Source organism: Bos mutus, chromosome 24 (genome assembly GCF_027580195.1).
Source record: "Bos mutus isolate GX-2022 chromosome 24, NWIPB_WYAK_1.1, whole genome shotgun sequence".
Taxonomy (NCBI): Eukaryota; Metazoa; Chordata; class Mammalia; order Artiodactyla; family Bovidae; genus Bos; species Bos mutus.
In genome coordinates, this window is record NC_091640.1 from 17,887,376 (window position 1) to 17,899,163 (window position 11,788).

General features: G+C 37.5%; 1 pseudogene; it reads right to left on the reverse strand.

Annotated features, from left to right (window-relative positions):
* Positions 1–431: 431 nt before the first annotated feature.
* Positions 432–525, reverse strand: LOC138985481 (U6 spliceosomal RNA; annotated as a pseudogene).
* Between the last annotated feature and the right edge of the window lie 11,263 nt (positions 526–11,788).

Consider the following 11,788-nt stretch of genomic DNA (forward strand, 5'->3'; position numbering starts at 1 on the left):
CCCCTGGAGAAGGGCATAGAAACCCACTCCTGTATTCTTGCCTGGAGAATTCCATGGACAGAGGAGCCTGTTGGGCTACAGTCCATGAGGTCGCAGAGTCAGACACGACTGAGAGACTAACACGTGAAATACTTTCAAGTGTACAGTTCAGTTGCTTTACTGTGTTGCGTGAGTAATCTCCAGAACTTTTTTATCTTCCCAAACTAAAGCTCTCTACCCATTAATCAACAGCTGCTTACAGCCCCCTCTCCTAGCCCCTGGTAACCCCCAGCTAGGTGGTTGACTACTCTAGGTAGCTCATAGAAATAGAATCATACAACATATGTCCTTCGGTGTGTGGCTTATTTCACCCAGCACTGTATTTTCAAAAATTTTTCATGTTGTAGCTTGTGATAGAATTTCATTATTGTTAAGACTGAATAACATCCCACAAAAATATGGATGTTTCACAAAGTCGCATGTCATCCTTCAGCCATGCCAATTTCTGTAGCATTCCAATTTTATTGTATGTACTGCTAAAACCACATCAAAGATTTAATCAATTTAAAAACTGAAAAATTAGCTAAAAGGTAAGTGGAGAAGTGGCAGTTGGGGTCATATAGATGAGCTAAATCTTCATTTTCAATAGATAGGAAAAATAATGCTTAAATTTCATAAGTCAGAAAAAAGAAAGGCATATCAGTAGGTTGCTTAGAGTCATGCATGTAACTTCTACAAGATGCAAAAGTTTAGAAAGTAAAAACAAGGTCTAGCTAGTTGGAGAGGGAAAAGGAGAAACAAGGGAGAGTTAGTTTAATACATTCTGCACTATTCCTTTTTGTTTGTTTGTTTATATATACTTATTAATCTAATCATAAAAGTGCCTCCAACCACAGTGATACTTAATAATCAAAACTGTAGCCTAGAACTTCTGACATTGAATGGTGTCTATTTTCCTTTCAATAGATACCTTGCCCAAGGCAGTTTCTTGAGGATCCTTATTGTCATATGCATCAAGTCACATGGAAAATGATGTAGGAAAGCATAATAATACCCTAACTCCAAAGCCCCCCACTTTTTACTTATCTCCATGTTTGATTGATATTATTCCATTATACATTAAATCATTTTATTACTGTAATTACCACCTTTACTACTAGTTTCCTCTTTTAACAAAGTCTGTCTGCTTCTGTTGGCACTGGCCTTGCTATTTTCTTGGACTGTGCATGAGTTCCTTGAAAGCATACTATCGTAGTTCCCCTACCTACCCTTGGAGCTTTCTCAAAGACCTTATTCAGTCTTTGAACAATTTCCACATCAGAATCAGAGCTTTCCTGACAGCTCCAGACAAAGGCTTCAGCAGCCAGTGACTTCTGTGGCAACCCAGTCTCCTACTATGGCTGTGGGAATAACACTTAGGCATCTCCTACTTTTTGATTTACCTTGGTCACTTGAAGACAGTCACACCTAGTTTTTATCTCACTTTCTGACTAATCTGAAAGGCTGAGCTCTTCTTAGCACATTGCTTCTGCCAGAAGTTTACAGTGGGGCTCTTAAATACATAAGAATGGAGCCCCTGCTGTGTGGTTGCGCCTTGGGCAGCTGAGCTGAAAGCACATTCACACCAAATTTCAGCAGATGCAGGGAGCTCCGTGTCCTCAAATAGAATAGGAAATCATATAAAAGAAGTGTAGGCTCAGTTTTGCATAAAAAAATGGTGATGCTTCCAGTAAATAACAAGAATTTCTGACCTGCAAATAGAATCTTCTCAATTGTAAGAATTTTTTATCTCCTACATCTTTGTACTTCGGTGTTCTTCTAATGTCAATTATCATCTTTGCTATTAATAACTTTTACAGATGCAGGAATTTGATTTGGAAAAGTGATGAAGGATGGTGATAAAATCTTCTATGTTCTGCACTTAAACCACACGTTTCAGTATTATTTCCAATTTAAGGTTCCACACTCTAGGAAGGAAAGTTAGAAACTTCTACAATAAAATCAACTATGATCATGTGGTGGAAAGTCATATTAATTAAGGAATCCTTAGAGAAACTGGGATACGCAATTTAGGGGAAAAAAAAAAAAAGAAATGAATGGACAGTGTATTTTCAATGTGTATAATAAGGAGCTAGAGGCTTTGTGTGTATGTATCTGTGTGTGTCCAGTATGCAGAACACATAAGAGCTTGAACTCTGCAATCAAACAGAATTGGGTATGAATTCTAATTCTCCATTTATTAGTTATATGACCTCAACAAGGTCACTGTAGAATTATGTCTCAATCCGTCCTTGTGTAAAATAGAGACTAATAAAAATGCCTATAATCTTAGATTTTTCTGATTACGAAAGAATATAAAATTATGAAAAATTGTACTACATGCCTAATATATAGAAAAAATGCTGCGATTCATCACCATCATTATCACTCTTTTCTTCATACATTATTATTATTCCAAAGGAGAAAGCAAGTACTAAGGAATAAATGTCCTAGATCAATAAAAGGGTGACTTTTTTTTTAAACAAATGAAACAACTAACCATGGGATGGAAAATTCAATGAAATAATGAGCTTCCAATGGCCATCTCATAGGAATTCTGTAATTAAAAGGAGTTCCTGAATTAAGAAGCAGATTATACCTGATGATCATTAAAGTTCCTCTTACTCTTCAGATATAATGTAATGATTAAGTTCATGCAGCTCATTAGTGCTAGTAAGTTTGGGGGTGTTAATATGGTCCCAAATTGTCCTTCCTTCTATTTAATAAGGAGAGAGGCTGGCTGAGGAGTTTCCAGTTACTATTTTTGCATAGCACTGCCAAGGAAAGTTCTTTCTTGCACACCATGAGCTGGCAGGCCTCACTTTCCTCTTCTTTTTTCTTCATGAAAGCCTCAGAAAGCAGAGACTACCTGCTTTTCCCTTTCACTCCCCCAAGAAAATGACAAAATGACATTCTTTCCCACTCTCTGTGAAATGATTTCTGTTAACAGCTCTGGAAAAATGCTGCAAAGATGTGAGTGAAATGATGGCAGGATTTGTTGACAAGAAGGCAAAATGAGGGAATTCAGAATAAAAATCACCCACGTTAGAGACTGGAGGGCTTATGGGCTCCATCTGCTTCTCTCCCCTGGCCTGGGGTTTTCTCAGAATCATCTTGGGGGAACTCAGTCTTCTTTTAAATGACTCAATCAAAGGGGCTTCTAATAGAGTTTAATGAATCTCACTATTAGCAGATTTTTTTTGATGTTCAGTCTAAAATTTTACTTTGATTAATTTAACCTGTTTCTCTTCATTAGATGATGGCAGTAATTTTGAAACAAAGGAAAGCGTTCAAATTTAAAAGAGTCATTGTGGAAATGTCTACTTAAAAATATCTTATTCTTGCAGCACTGTAGGTCATAATTACTCTTCAAACACCCTCCGGAGGAGTGGTGGTGGTTGTTCAGAGGCTCAGCCATGTCCGACTCTTGGTGACTGCAGAACATCAGGCTTCCCTGGCTTTCATTATTTCCCTGAGTTTGCTCAAACTCACGTCCATTGAGTTGATGAAGTCATCCGATCATTTTGTCCTCTGTCATTCCCTTCTCCTCCTCCCCTCAATCTTCCCAGCATCAGGGTCTTTTCCAATGTGTTGGCTCTAGGGGAATCTGGGAGCTCACCTTGCCCTGATGTGCATATTTCTTCCCCTGAGGCTCTCATTAGAGAGAGCCAAAGGAAGGTCATCTGCCCTCTCAAATCAGGCCACTGTGCCTGACAGTATCTGCAGAAACTCCTTCTAGACCTTTCTAGACTTTCTGTTTGCTTTTTTACTAAAATATTTAAAGTTTTTAATGTTGCTACATGAAGACGATGTTACATGAACATGAGAGGGTGAATATATATGCATGTATATATATATGTGTGTGTATATATGTACACATATATATATATGTTGGAGGGGAAACAGCTAGTATAATGTGAGATAAAAATGAACTTTGGGGACAATGAGTTATGCATGGGTCCTGGTTGTCCTAGTATTGTCTTAGACAATTAACTCAAGCCTCAAGCCTCCATTTCATCTTGTAAAATGATCACAATAATTTATACTTCACAGATTATCTCCATGGTCATTTCCGAGATGTCTCTAACGTAGTGTAAGGCAGAAGTCTAGGGCTTCCCTAGAGGTCCACTGGTTAAGGATCTGCCTTACAATACAGGAACACTCGTTTGACTCCTCGTCTGGGAAGATTTTACATGCTGTGGAGCAACTAAGACACGTGCCACAACTACTGAGACTGTGCTCTAGAGCCCATGAGCCACAGTTACTGAGGCCATGCACTGCCACAACTGAAGCCCTCACACCTAGAGTCTGGGCTCCACAAGAAGAGAAGCCACCACAATGAGAAGCCCATACACTGAAATAAAGAGTACCCGCTTATCGCTGCACCCAAGAAAGTCCACGTATAGCAACAAAGAACCAGCACATTCAATGATAAATAAGTAATTCTTTTTTAAAAAAGAGAGAAGTCTAGCACTCAATAAAGATTATAAATAATCATTCTGCTTTGATGTGAATAAGGTTATTGTAGATATAGGTTTGAGATTTTGGAAAAGATTTATTGAAAATGTTTCAACATGAACTAAAAGAAAGCAATAGCACACCAAATGAAATTAACTATGAATTGCATGAAACTGAGAAAAGGAAGCTTGTTTTGGAGCAAAGTGATGTGGGGGAGAAGGGATGGTTCACCAGAAAAGTCTCAGGCTTGGTATTCAATGATGGGAAGATAAAGGAAGTGGAATTCCAGGCAAAGAAGCACATGGAGCTTTAGCTGAGCATGGGGTATTTAAGAAGACATTAAGAAATGATTTGACTTGAATAGAAATGAGTATTGGAGAATGAGTACACATAAATTTGGGCTACATGGGGGAAGGCCAAGATAGGAAGAATGTGAGAAACCAGACAGGATCATCACAAGTTGTGTTATCTCTTTTGAAAATGCTCATATTCTTGGTAAAGAAGACATGGGTATATATCCCAAATATTACAAGTGTATTATCCTGTGTCACTGGCATGGGAGGCAATATGAATATTATAAAAGACTTAACTTTGGAGAAATTACCTAATCTTTCTAACATTTTCATATGTAAAATGTGCACAGTATTAGTCTACAAGGATCTTGAAATGATTTAATGAGGTCATATCATACATCCAAAGTGTTTGGGGCACAAAAAGGGCACACAGTAAGTGTTGGTTTAAAAATAACTCAAGCAAACAAAAAACCCTAACTCAATGGGTTGGCCAATTCCTTTAAATGGGATCATCTCTCACAGAACTTCATAAGTAGCTTGAAATAATAAGGCTGGTGAAATCCTCTAACATGGTGAATAGTAAGTAACTTTGTTGATTATAGCAAGTGTGCATAGACAGAGTGTGATGTTGGACCAACTTTGCAGAATTGCCCTGCAAAACTGGGAATATGAGGTCTCATACACACAAACATTTTTTTTTTCTTTTTGAATCTCGAATTTAATAAAGGAACAGAGAACAAAGTGCCAGAAACAAAACATACCATAGGTGTTACACCGTACTGCAGTGGTTGTGATAGTTTTCATTATATGCTATTTGAATAAAGAGGACTGTAATTGCCTTTTCCCACCACTTTGCTGCTGCTTTTACTTCCTGATAATAATCTAACGACTTTGTCTCTGACCTAGACAGAGCTCACCTTTCCCATCATGGTTTCCTTCCTTGTACTGACTAAACATTTCTTAATCCATGAAGATGATTGGCTGGGCTTGTTAATTCAGCCCACAAGTGTTTTGCTTAAGATAAGATTCTAAGATCTGTTGTAAAACAAAGAGTATCCTTATGTTTTATGTAATAAAATCACTGATCACCAATAGAGAGCAAACCATGTTTACTTGGGGCCCTGAGCTCTCAAAGGATTTATTCATAGCAATAATACTTACCTACAGGAAATGAGCAGCTTCTCTGCTTTGCCAACTCTGGCCAGTAATGCCCTGTGCAAATGAATTTAGAGATTTTCTCAGCTTGTGTTCATATGCTACAAAAGGGAAATAGCCCAAATTGCACCTACTTGGGCCTGAATTATCGACTTCAGCTTTGAAGTGCAAATGAGCTGAATGAAAACATACTTAGACTGCAACACAGAAACTATTCCTACTAGTTGATTGATGGTGCATTAACTGTCTTGTAAAGAAAGCCTTGTATTGCTATGGATTTGATGTCCCCTGGTTCAATTATCCCACCAGTGAAGGCAAACACCACACACCATATGAACTGGTCAATAGTGGTCATTTCTTGAAATTCTTTACTTTCTCCTTTTTTCTAGCAATTCGAGTTACTGGGTCGCCCATAAAATAGTTCTTTTGTGGTTTATTGGCCCTGCTGCTTCTAAAACTAGACTTATGGACTCGAGCTAGGAAAACAAACTGCTATAAACAACTTCTCAGTAGGCTAAAATCATCAGTATTTATTGTGAGTGCAAACTCCTTTGGAAACTTCTAATCACCATAATCCGTCTATATAAAAATAATCCCTGACTAAATGAATATGTCTGGAAGGAAAATGAACAGAGCATTTATGTGACCACACAAAATGCCATGTGCAAAATATTAAAGGGTCTTCTATATTTTGCAGCTTCAAAAAACAGGAAGTTTTATAGATCTTGACCATATATGATTGACTTTGGAAAATAATGTTAGAAATGGAGGTAATTCTTCATGAAATCATGGATATTTAATTGAGTAAATGTGTCCTTTGTTTATCACTTCTCATCTGTGCCATCTTAAATCATGTATTACACATAATTGGAAAACTTTGTACCAAAATGGCCCCAGAGACTCTCTCAGTGATGTTAACATAGTAGGGTTTGCTTCAGAGGAGGGTACCTTCCTTGTTTAAAATAGTAACAGATAGGTAATGTTTACCATCTGTTTACATAAATGTAGTTTAAATCTCTTGTAAGATTATGATTTCTAATAACTCATTCACTCACCTTTACTATTCTATCCAAGAAAACTTTCTTTTCATAACCTATCTCTATTCATAACCTATTTCATAACCTATTCATAACTATTTCTAAGCATAGACATAATGCTTAGAGGTCTTCAGAAAGAAAGGAGCCAGACTGAATGAAGGACAAATAAAATTTCATTAGTTTTCCCTTTTGCAAGACAGAATTTTAATATTCACTGGAAAATTTTATGATTAATGTATCTACCCTTTTTATGTAGAGATTCTTTCTCTAGAAAAGACAATGGCCCCAGGGAATGCTTAGATATAGATTCTAACATTGTATTCTTCACTAATAAGACAAAGGAGAAGGTCTAGAAGTAATGACATGTGGAGATAATCTTCCAACTTCATTGCCCTTCGTCCAATAACTTTCACCACTCCCCTCACAGAATATTCAAAGCACACGTGTGAGCACAGGGTAAGATTCATTGAATTGAAATTCCTTTTGCTCACACACAAAAAAGGACAGAACAAAGGGGTCTTGCTAGCCAATAAATGAACTAATCAGAGTCCAAATAATTAGCAGGTATCAGCTCAGTGGTGCTGAAGTTTGAATTCTTAATACAAGAGTAAAAGTATCACGTGAAGGGAACCAAATGAGAAAGAAGGAAAGAAGATGAACCCATTTGACTATAAAATTGTACCTGAGCCATTTCTCCAGATTAGATAGACCTAAAATCCTACATTTTTGCCACCTCAAAATGGTTTCAGAAAAGTTTTTATTATCATCGTTGTTCAATTTCATGCGTCTCTGCACTTGAACTTCCAGCCAGGAGCAGGAGTCGAACTGCCAGAAACACTGTGAAGAAACAGTGTTTTTCTTGTCCTTTCCAGCCAACATTTTCAGGCCCAGGATATTTGAAAACAAATCCAAACTTTTGAGTGCTAATATAATTTGAACCTCTGAATCTTCTGATTTTTTTTTTTTTTCCCTCTCTCTCTCAATCAGAACCAAATTATGAGCTAAGGAAGCAGAATAGAGGAATACTATTTCAGAAGTTATTTCCTGTACTGCATACAGTATCTGCTGGCCTCCAGATTTCTGGTACATCCTGTCTCTACTTTGAACATTAAATGTAATAGCTATAAAACTAATTATGAAGCATATTATCAAGAGTGGCCAATGTTTCTTGTGAATAACCTCTTTGTGAAATTTCAATCTCTATTTGAATGAGTGTTCAGTTTAACAAGAAAATATATATGCTTAACCATCACCATAGAACAGCTGGGTTCTACACAGAACATATTAAATTATCATTTAATTTATCTGGAGTTTTAAGAGCACAGGTATTTTCTGCATAACTGGAATCTAGTTTCACAAATCGAAAATCAGCTTATTTCAATATAGTATGTATGATCAAGATCTTCCTAAACTGTCTGATCCCAGAAAACGTTAAACATTATTTAACCATTGCTTGATAAACAACAGCACTATAACTATTTCCCTGCTCTCAGGAAATATATACTTTCTCTTTGGTCTGATTTTTTTTGTGTGTGTAACTTTATTTATTACTGGTGACTCAGACGGTAAAGAATCTGGCTGTAGTGCAGGAAATCCAGGTTCAATCCCTGGGTTGGGAAGATCCCCTGGAAAAGCAAAGGGCAACCCACTCCAAGGTTCTTGCCTGGAGAATCCCATGGACAAAGGAGCCCAGTGGGCCTATAGTCCATGGGGTCACCAAGAGCTGGATATGATTAAGCAACTAACACCTTAACTTATTGTTTCTAACTATAATTTACTGCAAATGTCAGTCTGCTGATTCAAACAAAACCTCCATCTTTTCTCTAATTTGAAACTTAAAATATGCTTTGTTTTGAATAAGCAGATAATCAAGTGTGATATACTAAATCAAAGTTAGTAAGAGTTGAAAGGAGAGCCCAAGTACCGTTTATATTGGGATTTTTATGACGATTTATTGTATCATCAGGGGATTTTTTCTGCTTATTTCTAGGAATGGGTTCATATTCTCCTGAGACAGGGTTACTGTAAGGGTGGTCTCTGTACATCTGTATTTAACATCCATCAGTTATGGGAATCACATTTAGGAAGCTGATGTTACACAAGACATACACCAACGTTTTACAAAAATAAATTGAGTCATGTTAACAAGCACAATTCTCTGCAGAATGTGACTGGAGGGTTGCTGGCACGATCACACCTGGCCCCTGTATACCCTGTATATCTTTTGATCATGAAAGATGATTTCAAAATAACCTAATTTTGTTAGGTGTAACTTTAGGCTTTCTCCACATAAAGGGAAGCATTGCCTTTAAATGGTTAAAATCATCATGGAAAGATGGGAATTTCTGGAATCAGTCTGAATTCAAATGCTGACTGAAACACTGCCCAGCTTTTTAACTCGTGTCATACATGATCACATGCAAGAAATTTAATACCCATCAATAGCATTGCTTGAGGATGAAATAAATGATTTCATACAATAATGTCTGTAAACCCTGTATGTGCTGTACTCTATGTCAGGCATTCTTTCAAGTACTTTTTACATATTGAGATATTGAGTTCTATTATTGTTGTTGTCGGTGTTTAGTCACTTAAGTCAGGCTCTGACTCTTTGTGCTTCCTTGGACTGTAGCCCTCCAGGTTCCTCTGTCCTCGGGATTTCTATAATGGCTCTCTAAAGTTGGTACTGCTGGCCCTTGCATTTCGCAGCTGGAGGAATCAAGGCACAGAAGCTAAATAACTGATTTAGGACCATTTGGCTAGCAACTTGAGAAGTGAAGATTTGAACACAACTATTATAATTCTGGTAGCTATACTTTTAACCACCCTTCAATAATGTATGTAATTAGAAGGTTGAGTGAAAAAATTTTTTAATGTTTAATGTTATGTTATCTAATGAGGAAAGGAGGTTCTTCTCTATCATATGACTTTCACACTCTTTTATGACCTGCTGAAAGTTTTGTCAGGATAATTAACCATCTCTTTGAAGGGCTAAGAGTCTAGTTAAAAGGAATAAAGCATCATCTAAGAAGATTCCTGGGCTGCCATCGGATAACTTGTTGTGAGGAACAGAGGAAAGTGGAAGGCAGGGAGGAAGAAAGAAAGAAAAATAAATAGTAGGTATACAATCTGAAGACAGCTTATGGAAAGGAAGCAGAGACTGGAGTAGCCCTTGGACAGGGAGGGAAGTGAGCTTATTGCTTGTGCAAAGGGACAGGAAGAGAATTGCATGAAACTTAAAGTTTCCCATTAACCATTTTTGCCTTCCTATGATCTTGTTCATCCTAAATTGACCTTTGGGCTTCCCTGGTGACTCAGTGGCAAAGAGTCTGCCTGCAATTCAGGAGATGCAGGTTTGATCCCTGGGTTGGAAAGATCCCCTAGAAAAGGAAATGACAACCCACTTCAGTATTCTTGCATTAAAAAAAAAAAAAAAAACTGTGGACAGAGAAGCCTGGTGAGCTACAGTCCATGGGGTCACAAAGAGTCAGACACGACTTAGCAACTAAACAACAATAAGTTGACCTTTAGGATGCTTCTCTTCTCCACCTGTTGTGGCACAATGGACAATCGACAAACTTACTGCTTCACAGATATCTAATTCTACTTGTCACTGATAGCTGCTAATATAAGCAACGTCTGGTTTGTGCTTTGAACAAAATTGCACAGTATATTTACATTCAACTTAAATTTGATTTTAGAGGAACAAGTCTGGGTATAATGAAAACTTTAAAAGAGTCCTCTTAGGCTTATGTGTAAAAATATACACAAATATACACACTAACCTTACTTATATTATGCAATTATAAGTCAGAATAAAGTAATCTGAAAGAATATGCCTTTTAGAAATATAAATAATGCTGCAATGTTGGTAATAACACAGTGATATCCTCTTACGTGTTCTGGGCAATACACTTCTTTATGTGAAGAGGGATTCCATGTGTGCTTTTAAAGAAGTATATCACTTTGTGAAACTAACATTTAGAACTTAACCTGACTCCCTGGACATAAATCAGGCTGTTGTCAATCTGGGGAATAAAAATTACATTTTGCAAGTGCAGTGAAACCTGCTCCTTCGCTCTTCATCCCCATCTTGATCAAATACCTGTGAAGAAGATGACAGCATAATCATGGTCACATGACTGACCATAACTGATTGATCGAGAAACAAGACTTACATATATTTTTCAGTTCTTTACCTTATGTTTGTCTTCAAATCTTATTTATTTCATGATTGGTTTTCCATTTACAGTGAGACTTCAAGTGGTCAAGAATAAATGGACACAAAAATAAAGGCACCCACCTTGGAACAACCAGTTCAGTTCAGTTCAGTCACTCAGTCATTCCAACCCTTTGCAACCCCATAGACTGCAGCATACCAGGCTTCCCTGTCCATCACCAACTCCCAGAGTTTACTCAAACTCATGTCCATTGAGTCGGTGATGACACTGAACCATCTCATCCTCTGTCATCCCCTTCTCCTCCTGCCTTCAATCTTTCCCAGCATCAGGGTCTTTTCCAATGAGTCAGTTCTTCGCATCAGGTGGCCAAAGTATTGGAGTTTCAGCTTCAGCATCAGTCCTTCCAATGAATATTCAGGACTGATTTCCTTTAGGATTGGTAGGTTGGATCTCCTTGCAGTCCAAGGGACTCTCAAGAGTCTTCTCCAACACCATAGTTCAAAAGCATCAATTCTTTGGCCCTTACCTTTCTTTATAGTCCGGCTCTCACAACCATACATGACTACTGGAAAAACCACAGCTTTAACTAGATGGACCTTTGTCAGCAAAGTAGTGTCTCTGCTTTTTAATATGATATCTAGGTTGG